We start from the raw sequence: 313 nt of genomic DNA, 5'->3' as shown, positions 1-313 counted from the left end.
CAGGGCAGGAGAGGGCAGGGAGAGCCCCTGGCTCCCAGCTGGGGAAGAGAGAGCGTCTGGACCCCAGGGCAGCCCAGCCAGCTGCATCCCCAGCAACTCCCAGCACAAATCCAGCGGCACTCAGCTCACCCCGGGCAGGACCAGCTCCGGTCCCCACAGCATCCTCCATTCCCAGGCAGCACCCAGGCAGTTGGGCTCTGTCGCACCAATGGCACCCAACAGCACCCAACGTGGAGGCGAGGGACACCCGTAGCACTCTCCTGGGACGTTATCTGCTGCTTGCAGGCGAGGAGAGTGGCTGGTCCTGCAGGCC

This window comes from Cariama cristata, unplaced genomic scaffold (genome assembly GCF_000690535.1).
Source record: "Cariama cristata isolate BGI_N322 unplaced genomic scaffold, ASM69053v1 scaffold30240, whole genome shotgun sequence".
In the NCBI taxonomy this organism is placed as follows: Eukaryota; Metazoa; Chordata; class Aves; order Cariamiformes; family Cariamidae; genus Cariama; species Cariama cristata.
Note: the sequence above shows the minus strand (reverse complement) of the source record.